Source organism: Dasypus novemcinctus, chromosome 22, assembly GCF_030445035.2.
Source record: "Dasypus novemcinctus isolate mDasNov1 chromosome 22, mDasNov1.1.hap2, whole genome shotgun sequence".
NCBI classification, from domain to species: Eukaryota; Metazoa; Chordata; class Mammalia; order Cingulata; family Dasypodidae; genus Dasypus; species Dasypus novemcinctus.
In genome coordinates this window covers 58307324-58328258 of record NC_080694.1, presented here as the reverse complement: position 1 = coordinate 58328258, position 20935 = coordinate 58307324, and the positions used below count along the sequence as shown (strand labels likewise).

Sequence of the window (20935 nt, the reverse complement as noted above, 5' to 3'; positions counted from 1 at the left end):
GATGCTTAAAGGGGATAATCCGATGCAGGACAGTCTCCTAGGGAATATATGAATGCTCATTTTGCCATAGTGGGTTATATCACTGTATAGATATCCATAAAAGGAGAGGTAAGGTATACCCACATCCTGGGGAGGACTGATGCTCTCAAATAGAGGGAATTGTATCTCTCAAGAGAAATGGTGGCTCCCAGAGCATTAGGGCAGTTGAGCATGTCAAGCCCTCAACACTGTGGCAAGTATCTCTGAACATGACCGTTCAAGTAATGAAGATTGACTGTCACTGTGGGCCCTAAGGGGAGGGGAAAAGAGGTATTGAATAGATGGAACCAATGTAACTGTGTGGGCAATAGAAGTGTTTCACGAGAGTACGCAAGGATGGATATAAGACATGTAAAATTACACCAAAAATATATAGGGGCTGATAGGTCAAAATGTAAATCATAATGTAAAACATAAGATAACTAAAAATTTAGAAAAATTGTATAGTCTAAAATATAAACCACAAGGTAAACACAAATGTTACCTTGTTTGAAAGCAATTGTCTCAATATCTGTACATCTGTGTCAGTAAATATAGTATGAATATATAGAAAGATTATTGCTGTGGAAGGGAAAAGGTTTTATGTTGGATATGTGGGAGTATTGTGTATTGTACATATGAATTACTGTGATCTAAAACTTTTGTGAAGATAAGCTTAATAATTAGGAAAAAGAAAAGAAAAAGATAGGATGTAGACACCGAGGAAAAGAGAGAAGTAGTTGCCCTGCCAATTTGCATACAGGGCAAGACTTATTGCAGTGATGGAAGGCAAAACATCAAAAGCAAAGCTTTTACATTTTTTAATTTTTTGAAACCCCAATTAACTTTACCTTAATTTCTCTAAATTAATATGTATTCTGTATCTAACCTTTAAACTCATCGCTAAATTCCATTTTACTATTAATGTAACCTGGCAATATATTGGGCTTCACTTTTCAAGAAGTTTTGGATCATAGATAGGTTCAACAATGGCAGGGGAGGAATACTGGTGTGGGATGTTATTGACAGGGGACACATGGTTGGCAGGGAGTTCTAGAGGGCATATATCCAGGATACATACAAATGTTTGGATATTTTCTTAGTGGTTACAAGTAAAAACAACAACTGAGGGAGTGCTGAGTTCCTAGCCAGGGGAACTCTATCACAGTCCCTAAAGGAACAGCAACAATCCTCCAAGTGCAACGGCAAAGACCAAAAAAGAATGAAGGTCCAACAATGAGCCCTTGATACTAATGACTATGCTTGTGAACCTGTGCACCTGAAATAAGAACAAGGCCTAGAGCAGCAGTGTCCCTAAGAGTTAGCTCCTGAGAGCCTCTGTGTTGCTCAAATCTGGTCAGTCTCGAAGCCAAACTCAGCATGTAAATGTGTTGCCTTCCCCCCCAGCATGGGACATGACTCCCGGGAATTAGCCTCCCTGGCGCTGAGGGATTTCTACCAAGTACCAGCTGATGATGTAACTAGAAAATGACCTTGAATAAAAGGGTCAACTCGGACCAGCAGAATATCTCAGTCTACATACAATACCAGGAGTTAAAAATGCTTTTTGACCTGAATGAAAGGGAGAAATGGAAATGACAAATGAGTTTATATGGCTATGAGTCTCCAAAAAGAGCCAGGAGGTTATCAGAGGGATTTCCCTTATGCACACCTCAGCAGAGTCCCAGAGACAGATAAAGTAGATATAACCCCAGGTATTGGTTCTTCTGAGGGCTACAGAGACCCACAGGTTCTATGGTCATGGCAGATGGAGTTCAGTGCCATGTCAGTTGGCCCTATTTTGGAGTTTGTGTTTCTGTGTGATGGAGCTGGACTCAGATGTGATTTTTGTTCATAAGCCTCTCCTGTTACTTTTACCAGAACTGTAGGTGGTGCTGGGGTTTAAGATATACCCAGGGGACCTAACTCTCTGGACCGACCATGTGATAGCCAGGCCCTGAGCCTCAACAGACTTCAGCTCCTACACTCTGGTTTATTGGACTTACCTTACTCAGCTAACATGGAGTTGAAGAAGGCCAACAATCACACCAGGTAGCCAAGAGTGCCTACAACTGAAAGTAGGTGGATTGCATCCAGCATCCATGTGGAATCTAAACCCCCTCTTAATATAGATGTGGAGTGGATACAACCATTCCAAGGTCCACAGGGTGGAGGAATCGAGTATGGATTAGAGTGGACTTGCTGATATTCTATTCATGAACTATGGTGATTAGTAATTGAAGAAAATGTGGCATTGGTATGGAGAAAGTGGCCATGGTGTCTGCTGGGGGTAGGGAATGGGAGGAAGAAATGAGATGTGGGTGTGTTTTTGGGACTTGGAGTTGTCCTGGGTGGTGCTGCAGGGACAGTTACTGGACATTGTATGTCCTCCCATGGCCCACTGGGTGGAATATGGGAGAATGAGGGCTATGATGCAGACCTTTGACCATGAGGTGCAACGATGCTGAGAGATGTATTCACCAAATGCAATGAATGTCTCATGATGATGGAGGAGATTGTTGTTATGGGGGGAGAAGGGGGGTGAGGGGAGTGGAGGGTATATGGGGACCTCATTTTTTTTATGTAATATTTAAAAATAAATAAACACAAAAAAGGCAAAAAATACAAAATAAATAAAAAATTTAAAAATATGCATAATAAATGTCTCGGTATGCCATGGCTGCTATGAAAAGTACCTCACAATATGTTCACTGAAATACAGGAATTCATGGTCTCACAGTTTTGGAGGCTACAGTTTCAAAGGCAAGTTCTCACAAGGCCATGCTTTCTCCCAGAATCTGTAGCATTCTGCATCTTGCAACAATTCTTGGGTTTCCCTGGCTTGCCTTTCTCCTGCCTTGCTCTCCTCTAGTGGATTTCTCTGACAGATTTCTGCTTATTCTGACTTCTTGCTTCCACTGATCATATGCCCAGTTTCCTTTGCTTATAAGTTTCCAGCCACATGGAGTAAGGTCTGCCATTATTCACCTGGGCCACATTTACTTAGGATCTTCAAAGGTCCTATTTACAAAGAGTTAGTTCACAGCCAAAGGAATGTGGATGAAGCCTTGAACATGTCTTTTACTCAGTCTCCAACACTAAATGATTACATGTATATATAACTTCTAGAAAATGAAAATAAGTTATAGTAACATATCAGTGGTAGGTATGGGACAGGAGGAATCGAGTGCAAGGGACCAAAAGGAAACTTCTGAAAGTAAAACATGTGCCAATCATCATGATTTTGGTAATGGCTCCACATGTGTAAATATACGTTATGAAGTTGTACACTTTAAATATGCCAAGTTTAAGTTTGCAGTGCATTGTGTCAACTTATACCTTGAAACTCTGTTACAATCTATTTATTTAATATATTCATTGAATTACATTTCTAAATATTGATGACATTCCAATTCTTTGTTGTAAGCATTGAGTATCCCAATTTCTAGAGAAATGCCTGCTCAGTAGGGCCACATTTTTGATTCTTCACTGTAAGAAAGGTGGAAGGAGCTCCTGAGTGGTGGAGCTTGGAACATTTCTCTGGCACATTCACCTCCCTATGAAATCTCCCGCCACAATCTAGGGAAATCCATCTTCTTCAAATATGAATCCGATAAAGGAATTCGGTTTACTGCTATACGAAGGTACTAAATGAAAAAATGAAGACATAGAGCAATATAATTGGTCTAACAATGAAAACTCATCAGAAAAATGTTACTGCAAAGCACATCTAAATTGTAACCTAACAGTAGAAAAGGAACCTAAAATTTATCTAACAGTTATAGCTAGGGAAGGGACATCATGGTGCAGTGCACACGGGAGCTCAAAGCAGACATGGCCAGAGGACAGGAGGCTGTGCACAGACCGAAGAAAGATTTAAAAAATGACATGAGAACTCAGAAAATAATTATGAACAAATAAGGTGGAACTTTTTAGAAAAGAAGACAAGTAACAAGGAGAAGGAAGGTGAAGAGATACCACAGAGAACAGAGGATGGGACACTGCATATAGGAAAGAAGAGGAAGGGAATTCTACTGTAACATTAAAATATACATGTTTTTATATCAATGGAATTGCACACATTTATATTTGTCACTTTGGTTTATTGATATTTTCAGGGTTTTTTTCTCATAAGTTATCTATTAATACCCTTAGTCCATTTATATGATTCAGGCAAAGTTGTATGCATTTATTCATAAGATTTAGATGGGAAAATTTATATATGGGGTACTCTGTTTAATGATAATAAGTGAAGGCTTTCAAAAGGGAAATATCAGCTGAGGGTTTACCCTTCAGGCATGGGTAGTTCCAGAACTAGCTCAGTGGTTTTAACCCAACTATGGTTTAACGCTGTTAAACACCAGGTAGAATCTCCTGTAGAGTACCACACAGTTATAAAGGAGACATTATCTAGAGTTTAGCAGCATCCATATTCATTTCATTATGTTATTTGAGCTAACTCTGCTAAGGAGAGTGGTGGTGTCATACAATATGAAATTCAGCCAAAGATTTAATCTGTTCACATAGATAGGGAAAATTGAACAAGTGTTTGCTGCCCCAACTGATGTGGGTAAGGGGGATTACTGATTTCACTGGTGCAGCTCTTGTGGAGCATTCTGCCCCATTCTCTGGATAGCACCAACATGTCTAATGGAAGAAATCTGGAGCTTCCCTTTCCCCTGGATACTATCCTGATTATTACCCATTATCCTTGGAGTGGTTCTCCTAAGAGATCTCTCAAAGGAAGTCCTTTTCCATCACAGAGAGATGATTCTATACAGAGATTCTAGCCACGGATGGACAGGGACTTAGGAAGGGAGCGGACAAGATGCTATTAATTAGAGCACAAACCCATGATTCCTACCTACTTCCTTCTTTCATATTCCAACCCAAAATTCAACCAGCACATTCCACCAAAAGATCACTCTATCCAGCACAATGCTTCATTTTTCAAGATGATGCTCCTACCTATGTGAATAGCTGAGAAAACTTTGGGAATGGTGCTAACAATCTTAGATGCCTCCCAAGAAGTTTAATCCTGTCATCACCTACTAATTAAGGTCTCTACCTGTGTAATAAGTCCAAAAGCACATGTCACCTCGTTCCCATCATCCCAATGATAAGTGCAATGTTCAGAATTTCTTTTATCACTGTAATACCATGACAAAACTATAGAAGGGTCCCTACTTAGGAAATAACAGATGAATCACAAAAAAGACAATGAAGCATGCCACATTGGAGTCAAGCAAAGGAAATGAAATGGTCTTTTCCTTAACTGTTCCATCTTGTTATTCCCACAGCTCTGCCTGAGAACTTTTTTTTATGGTTGATCTTTTTCTATTGTGGATTTTCTCTCTGGGAGCAGGATGTATATAGGTGGAGGGTATCATTTGGTAAATGAGCTCATATTAATGAAGGACTTAGAGGAAAAGCAAGAGGAAATGAACCATTGCAGGGTATGTAGTACAATGCAGTACTCTACAGGAGACTTTACCTGAAGTTTAGAGGCATTCACACCACAAATATTGATTAAATCTCTGTGCAGTGACAGGTACTGGGGGGTACAGGTGGAGCCCTCGATTGTGAGACTTCACATTATACTTGAGCATACCAATGGTAAAGTGTAAATATGTATGCAAACTGAGTGCTATAAAGGAAGAAAAAAGGTCCCATGGCAGAGAATATTGGGCAGTGGAGAGTTATCTACTTAGGGAAGAGAAGAGCAGTGTCCCAGCATCCCTCATTGTAACAGTAAATATCCAGTATTCAGAGAATTTAGATGAGTCTCCTTTTTCCTTTCAGAACCCTTTGTATGATTGGAGCCCTGACATGTAGGGAATCATTCTCAGTTCCACCTTATACGGCATGATCATAACCCAAGTTCCTGTTGGATACTTCTCTGGAATATATTCTATCAAGAAAATGGTTGGCTGTGCATTGCTCCTCTGCTCACTGTTCAACTGTTCATCCCATTGGCAGCTGATCTTGGAAAAACTACAATCATCATGTGCTGAGTACTCCAGGGCACCACCCAGGTATCAAGGTCATGCACAAACTGAACCGAGGTTAAGTTCCTGGAAGTACCAGCGATCAATTGGATTGATCTTTCTCATTTCAGGGTACAGTAAGAGCAGGTCAGAATGATATATGGGTCCAATGGACCCCTCCCTCGGAACCAGGCCGACTTACCAGTATAAGTGCATCAGGTAAGGACTTAGGGCATTGAATGCTGGAATCACACTTTCATTTCATGATATCATGTTCTTCTTTTGCACCTTAGGAAACAAGTTTTGAACTGCCAAAGGCCTTGGAAATCATCTATTCCAGAATCCTTGACTTAAGCATGAGGAAATTCTGTCTTAAATGGAGAAGAGACTTTCTTATCCCAAGCAGCAGACAAAAAGAAAGAGAGAAAAGCAAATATTTTGTTCCCTTCTGCTCATTGTTACTCTACACACATTTATTTGGCAGGAAGTGGTTCATTGCTACAGTGAGGTCACATTATCTCTACCTGCAGATGTCTGCATGAATTAGGGGTCTTCTTTGTGCCGTCTCATTAGGGTTTCTGCTGGGACCCTTCGTTGCCTTACTGGTGACAGGATTAATCTGAGTCCCTGAGCTGCCAATGGTCTTCTGTATATTTGGTGAGTTGCTTTTTACAGAATCCAGCTATTATTCAGAATTAAGGCAGCAAAAATACAAACCTAATATGTGGTAAATATTCCTATGAAGTTAGTGATGCTAAGAAGCATAAACCCCATTGAAAGGAGAGAAAGAAATCAGCATTTGTGAAGTTCCGATAATAAAGCAGGCATCATGCAGAACTTCCTGTGCCTTTCTGTGCCTTCCAATCACTGGGCTTCCTGTTTCTGGCCCCTCCCTCTCAGCCTCATCCCCTGCAGACCTGTTCTCTTCCACTTCTCACTACCCCTTGTCTTCAGAGTTTTGCCCCAGGCTCCTTCCCCTCCAGGGCTCTATTCCCTCCCTAGACAATGTCACCTGTGCTGGGTCAGTTGTCACTTACCATGTGTCACTGGGCAAGTTACCTGGCCTTTCTGAGCCTCAGTTCTCTCCCTTTGACAATGAGCTGCTATTCACATCATACGAATTTTTGAAGGTTAGATAGAGACATCCACATTGCATAGGCCCTTAGTAGGTGCTCACGTCTTTCCGCTCACATTTTCCCTTGAGATTGGACTCTAAAGTCACAGTATGAGGTGAGAAGAATATATTAGTCAAGGTTTCCTTTGACCACTGCTCTAGGGTATTTAAAAGCCTAAAATCTGACAACAGGCTGTACCTTTCGCCATAGTCTGGCCCTGTTCTCTCTAATCCCGACCTGGTCCACCTGTCACGCTGGCCCCCAGCTCAGGGCCTTGGCACTTACTCCTCCCCGCTGCATAGAGGACCCTTGGTCCTGAAGCCCACAGCTGTGTCCCCTCTTCCCCATGGAAGACACACATCACCTTCTTTCCCCTGTAGCTTGCCTCCTGTCACCGTGGGACATTTAACACAATTTAATCCTTTTTTGTTGTCTCTCTTTATTTTCCACTACAACTTAAACCCCTTGAAGGCAGGGATTTTTGTCTGTTTTGTTCACGGCTGTGTCCCCAGCGCCTAGAATAGTGCATGCCATGTAATGGGTATTGAATCAATATTTATCAAATGGATTAAAGTATTTCTGGAAGATTGATCAGTGAGCTCCACCTAGTCCATGTCCTAAGCCAGAGTTCCCTAAGGCGAGGAGTTTGGTACAGGAAGTTCAGAAACAGGAAGCACATTGGCCAGTTCTTCTAGCAATGCTCGAGGCCTGGGCTACATCTCAGGAACAAGGCTGCACCCAGCTCTCAGAGTTGCTGATTGTCCAGCCCTGTGGGATCAGCTGTGCTGCTGGCCTGGGTTTGGTGTGATGGAATGTGTAGGAATCTGTAGAGACGAGCTGTGAGGGGAGGAGGCTGAGCTGTCGTGAATGCAGGCATGGCAAGGACAAACACTTAGCACTGTTTCCATCAGGTTCATTCTGCAGGAAGGGACAACTATGGATGCAGGGAAACCTGTCAAAAGTGTGAGTTTTGTAGCTAAGTCTCAAAACAGGAAGAGGTCAAGCTCTAGGATTCATACACTGGAAAAAGTCATTTAGAAAAGATTCCAATTCTTAATTTGTCCACTTTGACAGGTACTTATGGCTATGCCCTGTGTGTTCTCTGGGTCGTCCTGGTTTATGATGACCCAAGGGACCACCCATGCATGAGAATCAGCGAGAAGGAGTACATCACCTCCTCTAATGTCCAGCAGGTAGAACCCAGATGCTGTGCATCACAACCCACCCCTGGTTCTGCTCCAAGCATGTTCAGGAGAGTTTGTTTCTGCTAATTCTTCATGGGTTCCTTTCCAGTTCAGCTCAAAGAGACAATCTCTGCCTATCAAGGCTATGCTTAAGTCTCTTCCTCTCTGGGCCATTTCCATTGGGAATATTGCTAATTACTGGACAAGTATAATCATTGTTTTGTACATCCCAACGTTTATCAACTCCATGATTCATGTTAATGTAAGAGAGGTGAGTAAACCTTCTGTTCTTTCTTTACCTGTATCAGTGTTGCTTTCTCTGCCTTTGGTACTGAAGTCGCAGCAGTATGTTTAGCTGATGGTCTTACCTGGAGTCTCACCGTTTCCAGTTGTGATGCCAGCACTGCCCAGGAAAAAGGGACAGGCACACCATGCCTGGCACCCTGCCTCGATGTCCCCCACAATAACTGCCGCTGTTCACTCTATGACTGTACTTGTGTAAAAACTGAAGTCTCAACACCAATGTTCCCTGCGGGTTCTGGACTCCATCCCTGAAAACCCCATGGCTAAACCTTGTCACCCTTCCCACCTCTTAACAAACCAAACCCTGACTCAGTTCTTATTCTCTAAGGGCCAACATCTCATATCACACCCCCAATGCAGGTGCAACTTGGAGAAGCACTGACCCCTGGGCCCTTGTGTTGTGTGGTGAAGGGTTAACAGAGAAGAGTCTTTAGAAATGGAATCTGGGGTTTCACTTTGCATCACTCTGCAATGAACTTGCAGTCACCCAGCCTAAGCCCAGCATTGCAGTTCGATTATCTGAGCTCTCTTTGACTGTTTTCTTTACCTTGAGACCATGGACTTGTTGAAAGAATGAGCAGCCCGAGTAAGCACCAGGCACTTTTGCGATGGTTACGGCTTTCACCTCTGTATTTCCAGTGCCAGCACTTCCCATTCTCAACACCCTCCTCCTCCCTCTGCCTAGTGCTCTCAGGTTCTGGTGATTAAAATAGAAATTAGACAGATTTTGACAACTGTAACTGACCTCAAAACTCTTTTTCTCTCTCAGGTGGTGCAGCCCCAGTTTAGTTCTGGGGTTGCATGTTGACAGATTCCTGTAAGAGAGTTTGGGCTTTAAATACCGAATTTCAGTGCAGGAATTACTCAGTGTATCAGCGCTATCTTTCCCATCATATGCACTCTCACATGCTTCCTCCCCAGAATGGATGGCTGTCTGCCCTCCCCTACTTGTTTGCCTTGATCTTTGGCATCCTCACAGGCCAGATGTCAGCCTTCTTCCGGTCCAGGAATATTCTCAGCCTACTCACCATTTGGAAACTCTTTGCCTCTTTAGGTAAGGGCCAGCCAGGACTTTCAACCAGAGTGGGAATTCTCTTGACTGTGTCTTCTACACCTCTCCCCAGGGCTTCTTCTTCCTGCCCTCTTCAGTGTGAGCCTTCTTTACCTGAGCTCCAGCTTCCTCAGCACTATTATTTTCCTGATATTGATTACTGCAACCCAAAGCTTCAATAGAGTTGGATAACAACTGAGTGCCTTGGATATGGTTCCCAAGTAGGGTCCCTTTGTACAAGTCCCTTCTTTCTCGCATCCAAATTCTCAAGACAGACTGAATATATCAGTGACTTTGGAGTTTATAGCCTGCAGGCCAAAGGTTCTGGAGCAGCATCTCTGCAGGCTACACATTTAAAGGAGGAATTAATTGTGTATGTATTAATGCATGTAAGCGTATGAGCCTCTCATGGACTTATGAACATGTACAGCTTGGGAATTGAGAGCCCATTTCTGGAGTCAGAAGCTGTTGGGTTTGGCATCACCACAGCCATTTAACTCCAGCATTTTACTTCCCTTCTGCCTGTCTTCTCACCTGTAAAATGGAAGGAAGAAGAAAATACTTCCCTCGTAGGCTATGAAAACTACAGAGTTCACATCAAGTACATTGAGTCGTCACTGCTACTCAGCAATCACTCTCCAAGTGTTGACTGCTGCATTGTATGATGGGTATGTCTTATAATCTCCTCATGTCAGCCCGCCAATGTTAGGCAATTTTTCTTTACACATAAGGAAATCGAAGTTCAGATACTTTTCAGCCCAAGATCTCACCCCTGCTTGGGATTTTCCTTGGGATTTGAATCCAGATTTGTTTAACTCATCTCTTTCCACGCTGTTACACCTTGTTTAACAAGGTAATACGGGTGAAAAATGGATGCAGCCTTGCCATTTGCACAACCCTAGAGGAGTCTGTGAACATTTTGCTTCGTGGGCTGGTACACCCTGGAGAACACAGATCTGATATGTACGGCATTCTCTGAATTTCTGTTAAGCAGCCGCCCTGAGCTAGAGAGTCAAAATCAAGCAAGCATTATGCTATTTCTCATAATTGTGTAAAGAGTACTGCCCACCAGAAGGATGCAAAGTGAGACCCAAGGCAACTAGGACATGGATACATTAGATGTATTCTGTTCAGAGACCCTCCTTAAAAATATCTGCAGGTGTTCTCATTATGAGACACAGTGCACAATACCAGCGGAGCCATACTCCCTTCAAAAATCAAGTCAAATAAGGAATTATACACAAATAGGTAAAGGAAATTATAAATAGCTACCATTTATGAGGTACTTTTTATGTACGTCATAAACTGGGATACCCAGTTTGACTGTGAGAATATTATCCACACAGGATGGGTGAGGAAGCAAAGTCCCAGGAAGTTAACTGATGTAAAGTCACATGGCCAGCAGTAAGGTGAGTGATTGCTCATGTGCAGGCATGCCTGCTGACAAATCTAACTCACTGTGGTTCCTTCCTCACTGGTGACACCTACTAGTGCCTGCTTAGTAGAATGTGAAATCCCTCTGCCAGCAGAGGTGTGGGGAACATCTGACTTGACCTGAGCTGCTTCATTGTAATGGCCCAAATCCATGTTAGCCATGTACTTTCCTAATGTCAGAGATATTCCATGTATAATTTGGAAAAAATTCTTCTTCTCTGAAGCTAATTCATGATCAGTCTCCAGGGCATTATATGTTTTATCTCAAGCTTACTGATTACTATAGCTCAAATTAATTTTTATTAGTGAATGGAGACAAAACTTATTTAAGAATCAATGTTCTTTATCATATACCTCGCTTCACTATTAAAGGGAATTCTAACCTTACACCTTTGAGGTCGTATTTCCAAAAATTCCTCTTATGGAAATTGGGTCATGTTAGAACCTAACATGGGGCAAAGGGATGGCATCTCCTGGAGAAGATCAGAAGTGGCAAGAGAGAAGGACTGGATGGAAAAAGAGTCACACAGGTGATTTCATTAAAATATTGGGGGATGAGAATGAGTGAGATAGAGAAGGTGTAGGGGGAAGGTGGCCGCCATCTTGTTCTGTGGTGATTAGGAAGGCGCTTTTACCTCCTTGACATTCTTAAAGGGAGACTCCTCATTTTGAATGGTTTGTGAATGATGGGCTGTGCACACCTGAATTTCCCTCCATGTGGGACTGAATTAAACCATATTACAGTAATATAAAAAACCAATAAAATTTCACCGTAAGCTATTGCAGCTGAAGAATAAGCAATTTGAGGTGAGGTTTGTCCATAGAGCTGTCCAGGATTAAAACAACATCAAGGTTGTTTCTCTGCCCACATCATATATCTGCTGTCAGGAGGATTTGCTACCCTCAGAGCAGTGAGCTACAGCATCTAGTGGATGTTTTCAGAGGAATTGTCATGGCACTCAGGATTCTTGTACTGGGGATTCTGCTAACATCTTTGACCTTGGAATGAAAGCCTCTTTTTTTTTTAATTAATTAATTAATTTATTTATTTTATTATTGATTCTGTAAAAATATTACATTAAAAAATATATATGAGGACCCATTCAACCCCACCACCCCCACCCCACCACTTCCCCCCCGCCCCAGCAACACTCATTCCCATCATCATGACACATCCATTGCATTTGGTAAGTACATCTCTGGGCACCTCTGCACCTCATGGTCAATGGTCCACATCATGGCCCATACTCTTCCCCATTCCATCCAGTGGGCCCTGTGAGGATTTACAATGTCCGGTGATTGCCCCTGAAGCACCATCCAGGGCAGCTCCAAGTTCCAAAGACGCCTCCACATCTCGTCTCTTCCTGCCATTCCCCATACCCATCAGCCACCATGTCCACTTTTCCCACTCCAATGCCACCTTTTCCCTGTGGACATTGGATTGGTTGTGTCCATTGCACCTCTATGTCAAGAGGAGGCTCAGATTCCACATGGATACTGGATGCAATCCTCCTGCTTTCAGTTGTAGGCACTCTAGGCTCCATGGTGTGGTGGTTGTCCTTCTTCAACTCCATCTTAGCTGAGTGAGATGAGTCCAATAAATCAGATTGTAGGTGCTGGAGTCTGTTGAGGCTCAGGGCCTGGCTATCACATTGTCAGTCCAGAGATTCAGATCCCCTAAATATATCTTAAACCCCAACACCAACTACTACTCCAGCACAGTATCATGAAAGTCTTATGAAGAGAGATCCCATCTGAGTCCAGATTCATCACGCATAAACACCAGCTCCAAAGAAGGGCCATCTGACATGGCAGTTAACCCCATCTGCCATGATCATAGCACCCATGGATCTCTTTAGCCCTCAAAGGAACCAATACCTGGGGGTTGTATCTACTTTATCTGTCTCTTAGACTCTGCTCAGTTGTGCATAAGGGCAATCCTTCTGACAGCCTTTTATAAAAATAAAAGTTCAAATCCTCTCTCACTGTCACATCACTCTTGAACCTCCAGATAGGATGGAAGTAGTTTGTGACCAACTGATTCTCCAGCTAACACCAATTAGTAAAGACCAGATAAAACCCCAAAGTATTCACCAACAAGCATCAGGGAGCAGCAGAGGCAGGCAGGACTTGTGAGGGCAGCACCACCTCAGATGACCTGACAGTCCCCATCAGGGATTCCCTGGGAGCTTTGACACTCCTGGGGGTGGGCAGGAAGCTGATGATCCTGTGTGGCCCTGGCACAGCTAGAACCGACAACACTGTGGCCTTACACACAATGTCAGTTTCCCCTTGAGATAGCTGTTGGATTGGAGGTGAAGGGGGAAAGAGGCAAAAGCAGAAACACACAAACAAAACTCAGCTATAAACCTCTGCAAAGAATGACAGAACTTCCCATACTATTTTATGCTGTGGAGGCAAGAGCCATCAGGGCCTGGAGGGGCCCAGGTGAATTGAATGAGTTCTCCTATGGAATCCATGGAGAGATGCATAGAAAGAATAGGGGAACCGGAGGTAAACTGAGTCTTAGCAAAGTTTAATGTCAACTTTATCTTAAAGCATTCCCTAATTAGATTAAAACGGACAGACCCCTCAGCTCAAAATCTATTAGAGAAAAGGGTGATTTGTTTCCTGGTTATAGATAACAGTTTTTTTCTGGAGTTTCTATTTTTTTTTAATTCACAATGTTCGACATTACTAAAAATTACTAGGCATGTCAAAGAAGAGTGTCATGTCATCAAAAGCCAAACAACACTAATAAACTGCCATGAGACATAACTCTATGACTGATACAGATATGAAAGTTAACAAACATGAAATCTAAGCGTTTTGATTTAATTAATACTCAAGAAACCAGGGTACACTCACAAAAATTCTTGAGATAAAAATTTGACCAACATTGGACTCTCTAACAATGGAAGTTTTAGAACTGAAAATTAAAATATCTAATATTAAGGTCTTGGTATATAGGTGTAAAGACAAATTAGCTAAAACAGACGACAGGATTGGTAAACCAGAAGACACATCATAAGGAAATATCCAAACTGAAGTGTATAGAGAGGAGAGAATGGAAATTAAAGAGCATAAGTGAAATATAGAACAGTTAAAAGGCTAACATATCTGAAACCAGGATACCAGAAAGAAAATAGAGAGGAAATGGGAAATAAGCAAACTTTTAAGGGGCAACAGTTCTAAATATCCTGGAAACATATGATAGACAGTAAACCACACATAGACAAAGCTCTGTGAATGTCAAGCATGAAAATATATATGATTTAAAATAATTATAGTAAGCCTGCTGAGAACCAAAGAGAATGAAAACTCTCATAATTAAGCAACCAGAAGAAAAAAGACATGTTGCATTCAAATAGGCAGAATGGCTAAAATGAAATGATAGAAAATACAACAAGGTGGAGCAAACTGAATACTCATATTGCTGGTGAGAGTGCAAAGTGCTACAAACATTTTAGTAAATTATTTGGCAGCAATACTACATTGACGGAAACATTGAGGTTTTCAAAACAGCACAAAGGTATTTCGGCATTTACACAAGCACGCATATACAAAACTCATCAGCATCATCAGCATCAGCATCAAATGTAACTCTCCTACTTTATACCAGCCTTAGAAATCAATTCTAGTTGGACTAAGGACTCAACTGTACAAATGGGAAGCATAGAGTATAAAGATTTTCATAGTTAATACAGAAAAAATCTCTTCCAATACTACACTCAAAAAGATTGATAAATTAAAATAAATTATATTTTAACTTTAAAAAATTATAACTTCATCATAAAGTCATGGAGACATGTCAGGAGATGATATTAGGAGAAGATATTTACTGTATGTATAATCAACAAAATATCAGCACCCAGAATACTTTAGAACTTCTGCAAAATTATTTTAAAAAGACAAGTGATATAAAAGAAAGTGAGCAAAAGACTTGAAATGACACTTAAGAGGAAATCTAAATGACTACAAACTATGTGAAACTATCTTAAATCCACTAGTAAACAAAGAATGCTGACTATATTAGTCAGATTGACAGAAGTTAAAAAGTCTTGCAAAACTAGGGGTCATGTATATGAAATGGAACCTTTCACGTGTCTGATGGGATTGCACATTCATACAATTACTTCAGGTCAACATCTGACATTTCTGATAAGGTGGAAGGTACGCATGCTGGCTGACCCATGAATTCCACTATTCAATATAAAGCTCTCAGAAATGCTTCTGCATATGTACCAGGATGCATGTACAAGAAGGTTCTTAGCGGGATTATTCATGAGCACTAAAATCTACTATGAAATAAAAATGGCCACATGCTCACCAAATATAGAAAAGATAAACTATGGTACATTCAAGCTATTACGAAAAAGAATGCATCAAAATTAATCGCATCATCGTGAACGAACCTCACACATATAATGTCAAAAGAAAGACTGAAGAGAAGTACAGTGAAATAATAGTTACATAAACCATAAACAGGCAAACATAACTCTAGTGATTGGAAAAAGAACACATAAGGTAAAAGTATAAAGGAAAGCCAGACTGATGTGGCAAATACAGGAAGGCACCCACAGAAGCAGAATTTCCAGCCTCCTGTAGAAGTCAGTCCCCCTTGGCCCAGGTTCGTCCACTAGGCGGCCCTCAGGGGATGCTGTGCTCACTGTGTCCCTCAGGGAGCAGGAGGCCTCCAATTCTCCTAAACTCCCCACTCCTTCCTTTTTCCATGCCAGGGAGGCAAATCTCCATTGCATTCACCCTATTGCATTGCATTCACTGTCACTACCACAAGGGCTAATGTTTAGAAAACAAGACAGAGAGGGAGAGAGAGAGAAAGCGCATGTGATTTGTGTGTGTAAAAAGTATTCTCAACGAGGTCTTCCCAACCCCTCTTTTCATGTCCCTTGTTCGTCATTGGACTACATAGATTTCCTGCCACTTCTCAAGTAATTTACACTTTTCTATTGTCATTAATATCATTTCAAACTTCAACTTTATTGCCTACATTTGCATCTATTTTTATCATTAGTGCCATTTTTATTTATCTTGAATTCTCTAATAATGTTTTCTTACTGCAGTCCCTGATATATTCCAAACTCTTTTTTATCTGTGATTTCTTTCTTCTTGCTAAGACTGGCCCAAAACATATCTATTCTTCCTAGTTTTTAAAAAAATCTTAATTGTATCAGCTCATAATATCTTTTCTTCTCTCTACATCATTCATTTTCATGAATTTGAAATTGTTCATTCCTTCTGCTTTCTGGAATTGAATGTCCAGTTCATTTACTTTCAGTTTTTATTTTCTAGTAACTGAATTTCTGTCTATACAGTTTTCTCTAAATACTTTGAAAGTTTGTTAGCTAGAGCACAGAGCTAAACTGTGGTGAAGGTCTCCAAGGTAAGTGTATCAAAGTAGAACTGCATTGCTCTCCCAAAGAGTAACCTAGAAGGGAGTGGCCTCAGGGGATAGAGGCAGTGCTGTTCTCAGCAACTGGAGGGAAGGAGAGAGGAGAGAGTCTACAGCAACCACTGGCATTAAGGAGTGGAGCAAGAAGGACTTATAACTTCTGCTCAGGTCCAGGTGGCCCAAACTAGGTGATGAGGCCACATCTACCTGCAAGGAGAACAGAGGAATGTCAGTTTACCTGGATGGTCATTTTTCCACCAAGTCCAGTTTTCTGTTAGGCTCAGAAGACACAATGCTTAGGTCCCACAAAACTGTGAGGGACCCATGGAATCGGCTTAATTTATTTTAAAATCAGAAGACAAGAAAGGAACTTTAAGGTCAAAGAAAATGTTTTACTCTATAGCATTGCTATATTTACACTTATACTAATACTAATCATAACCTATATTTTTAATACTTTTTATAGCTATAGGGGCTCATAAAGACAAAAGTGAGAAGGGCTCAAGAAAGTCATAATAGGACTCTGAATCTCACCTAAAAACCCAGGGATTGTATTGCTAAAATGAAGATGGCAACAATGGGTACTGGCAATAATGAGTGGTTTCTGCCATTATCTGTACACTGGCTGCTCACTAATGATAAATGCCCTTTTTCACATTCTTAGAACACACTCTCCTGCTCTCAATAAAAGGTATGATTCAATTGCATCAAAGAGACCATTCTACCCAGTGGCTGCACAGAGCCCAATATCCAGGGGTGCTGGGTCCAGGCTTGACTTATTTCTAGCCAGAGACCCATCAAGTAGTAAACAAGCTACACACCCATTTCATATTCAAATTGAAAAATGAAGTAGCCCCAGGGAAAGAACACCAAAAACCAAAAATGAAACCAAAATAAAACCAAAGAGCCCTCTTCTATCATAAAAGGGAGGGACTTGAAATGCAGAGTGTTAAATGGTGAAATCTGCTGGACAGGAAAGGGGAAGATCCCTGTCTTGTAGCAAATTATAAATAATTCCATGATTTGCTCTCCAGAAGGCATTCTTTTGTTCTTAGTGGCTGAAGGGTGTGACCCTTCTCCACTCCATGGCTCCACCTGAAATGGCTGTTGCAGCTCATTTCCAGCTGAGGCTGTTTTGAGCTGACAGGAGTTGACCAATTATGGCTATGCATCCACAAGTCTCCTCTAAGACTGTGGGCCTAGACCAGCGCACGGAGCTCTTCAGTTCCTCAACAACCTTAATCCAGTCCCATCAAGAGCACGTGCTGCCTTCTGAATTTCTCAAACACGTTTGTAGGTTTCCCAGATCTACTGGTTTTCACTCTGAGTGTGACCTCTTCTTCTCTATATCTCCATGTTCTTTACTGCTATTACAACCTTGGAGACTCTGTCAGTGCATCTAAAAAGTTGCTCGTATTTCCACATTTTATTTGACATTTTAAGGGAATCTGAGAAGCAGCAATGGTAAATCCATAAAATCAACAGTTATCTCTCTTATATCTGATTTGACTAGACTGGCATTTCCTGCATCATTTGAGTTGCTTTACTTCTTTGCATTGTCATTCTTTTTATGTACAGATACTATGGATTTTTAAAAGGAGTTACAACTGTAATTGGATTAATGGGAGGAATAGTTGCTTCCACACTGACTGGAATCATCATTATTCAGGTAAGGAGTTATTTTTCAAACATTACTTGTACAGAGAAAGATACTTATATGAAAAATATACAGAGGTCACATCAGCAAGAAGTGAGTTACGAGGGTTTTTAAATGGAAACTTTTATTGGAAAAGTTGTAGAAAACAAAGTTCCCATAAACTGTTCCCACACACACACACTCACACAGTTTTCCTGATTATTGTTAGTGTGGTATCCTTATTACAATAGATGAAGCAATATTTTCTATTTATACAACTAACTCTACTTCCGTTATTTACATTAGAGTACATTCTTTATGATGTAGACCTTCAATTCTTTTAAAAATTTTAATCCAGAACATAAACACAACATAAAATTTCCTATTTAAACCAAATTTAAATCTATAAATCAGTGTTGTTAAGTACTCTCCCAACATTGTGCTACCATCACTACCATCCATTACTCAAATATTCCATCACCCCAAAAGAAACCTTGTACCAATTCAGCCTTAACTCCCCCTTCCTTACCACAAACCCAGCCTGGGGCAGCCACTCTTTCTGCCTGCCACAGCAACTGGTGTTATTCCATATGATGAAGGTGCATTTCAAACAAGAGTTGACGGTTTGAGTTTTCAAAAGCAAGTGGAAAGGGTACTGGCTAACCCACCTCAAGAGAAATACATTTGCAATCTCTTCTCCCATCTTACTCCAAAAGTAATTCAAGATGATTTAAAATGTAAATGCAGAAGGACAACAGTAAAGACACTGAAGTAAAAGGGGGGTTAAAAATTAAATAAATTTGAGGTGCAAGTCCTCAAAATCATGGCCCTGGAGATGAAACCCCCATCAAGACACATTATATATTTTACCTAAAATTTAACCTTGGCTGATAAAATAGATAAAAGGAAAATGCTTAAACAAATACGGAAAAAAATGTAAATGTAATGTCATCTTTGAATATAGACACGAATGAAACAATGAAACAAAATTTTCTCTGAATAGGATTCATGAGTACATTAAAATAAAGACATCATAATTAAAGTCTAATTTCTGTGAATGCAAAATAAATGGTTCAGTATTGTAAAGTCTATTGGTGAAACTGACAAAGTTAAAAAACTGAAATAGAAAACATGTCAGTCATCTTCATAACTGAGGAAAAGATATTTGATAAAATTTTACTAAGGATTGATGAATATAAAATTAACTACCAGGATGTTTATTTTTGATAGCAACAAAATTGTAAAACAACTTAAAAATAAAGAAATAAGGAATTACTTATAAATTTTATAAATCTTATCTCTAGATTACTAATCAGGTAAGTTATAGTACAGTCAAATATTTCTTGGTATGCAAGCATGTTTCTGATATGCACCTAGATGAAAACAGATTCACTCTTGACATTAGTGCTATGCACATCACAAGGGCATTTTCACATATTTAAAAATTATATGTACATAGACATAAATAAAAGAGTAGAAAGATAGTATGGTCATCTCTGTGGAAGTGAATTATGACCTTGTTTTGATGAGAGTGTTTTTGCACATTTTTAAGCACCTTTTGCTGAGTCTATATTATTTTTAGTGTTATATTTTAAATGTTCTAAAAACCAAATAGTAGACTTCTCATTTATAATTACTCTGCATTTTAATCCCTCAGGATCCAGATTCTTCCTGGTTTAAAATCTTCATCCTGTTGTCAGCCATTAATGTGGGCAGCATCATTTTCTACCTTGTATTTGCTGCAGTGGAAGTCCAGGACTGGGCTAGAGACAGAGAACAGACACATCTCCGAAGGAGAGAAGTGGTCAGGTTAGGCACTGTTGTTGGAGAGTCCACAGCACTCAGGGGGTTGCAGTAAAGAGGAGTAGAAGCTCATCCCTTGAGCAAAGTGGTGTGCTTCTGACTGAGATGGGTTACAGTTTAGGGGTGATGGGGTATAATTTTGAGTCTGAAACTCTTAGGCTTCCTAATGGTGCTGTTCTGGAATTCTGTGGACCTGTTGAGGATGGAGGTACAGATTTGGGAGTCTGGGCCTCTCTACCATTGAAAGACAAGGAGGAGAAGGCCTAGTTCTATGGGAGATGAAAGGTAGAAAGGACCATGAAGAGTGAGGAAGGATAGTGGGAGAATGGTGTCTCAGAAGGGAGGTGAAAAGAAGGTTTTGAGGTGCCAGTGATGACCTTGGCAAAGGCCATCAATGGATGAGAGTATAATATGAGAATTTCCTAATGGCTTTGACAACAGATACCTTAAATATAACCCTAACAAAATGGTTTTCAATTGAATGATAGAGACAAAGGGTTCATTACAATGGGTCCAAGAATTTCTGATATTGTGTCTTTCTTCTATAAACTGTACCTAATCTCATCAGCACACTAAAAACAGTTGTTTTCAGTGAAATACATGAGAGACATGTTGAATGCCATCCTAAGGATATCAACAGCAAATCCAAATGGTGGGAGATTCTCTAGGTTTAGCCAATTCACAGTTTAACAAATAAATCACAACAAATAAATAAATAAAAGGGATGAAGGAAAGTCAGTAGATTAAAAGAGATTTACATGGTATACCAAATTTTAACAATTGCCTATATAAATGCTATAGGGGTATATACATTGGTGAGAAACTTACAAAGAAATAAATGGAACTATGAATGTCAGGAGAGTTGTCAGTTTTAGGGATAGGGAGAGGTAGGCATGAGTATGGAGCACATGGAGAATCTCTAAGGTACTAGCATTAGTCTGTTTTTCATACCCAGGGGATGGTGATTAAGAGTGTTTACCTTGTAATATTT

General features: G+C 40.5%; 1 pseudogene; it reads left to right on the top strand.

Moving 5' to 3' along the window:
- Nucleotides 1–19999, top strand: part of LOC139437349 (sodium-dependent phosphate transport protein 1-like) — a 232146-nt pseudogene extending 212147 nt beyond the window's left edge.
- The last annotated feature ends 936 nt before the right edge of the window (nucleotides 20000–20935 follow it).